Source organism: Penaeus monodon, chromosome 32, assembly GCF_015228065.2.
Source record: "Penaeus monodon isolate SGIC_2016 chromosome 32, NSTDA_Pmon_1, whole genome shotgun sequence".
Taxonomy (NCBI): Eukaryota; Metazoa; Arthropoda; class Malacostraca; order Decapoda; family Penaeidae; genus Penaeus; species Penaeus monodon.
The window spans coordinates 7,467,683-7,467,913 of NC_051417.1; the positions used below are offsets into that span (position 1 = coordinate 7,467,683).

At 39.8% G+C, this 231-nt stretch overlaps 1 protein-coding gene across 1 annotated transcript in view; it reads left to right on the plus strand.

The window, feature by feature from the left end:
• The window catches only part of LOC119593412 (nicotinamide phosphoribosyltransferase-like), a 16,380-nt gene that overhangs the window by 7,564 nt on the left and 8,585 nt on the right, over positions 1–231 (plus strand). The window lies entirely within an intron of this gene.

Here is a 231-nt window from a genome sequence, read left to right on the forward strand (position 1 = left end):
GCGTTGGGGAGTTTATAGTTTCCCTTGTGTTTCGTTTCGTTTTGTTTGGTAGATTTTGGGTCATTTTGCTTTTGGATTTGTATCGTTTTCTGATGTAGATTTCAAATGCGTTATCGGTTTAGAAGGTTAGGTTCGTCTGGTTGTCTGTCTCGAATTAAATGCGCAGATGCATAGCGCGGAAGCAGCTACTGTAGCGAGTACTTTTCAATGTTGTTTTACGTACACACATTT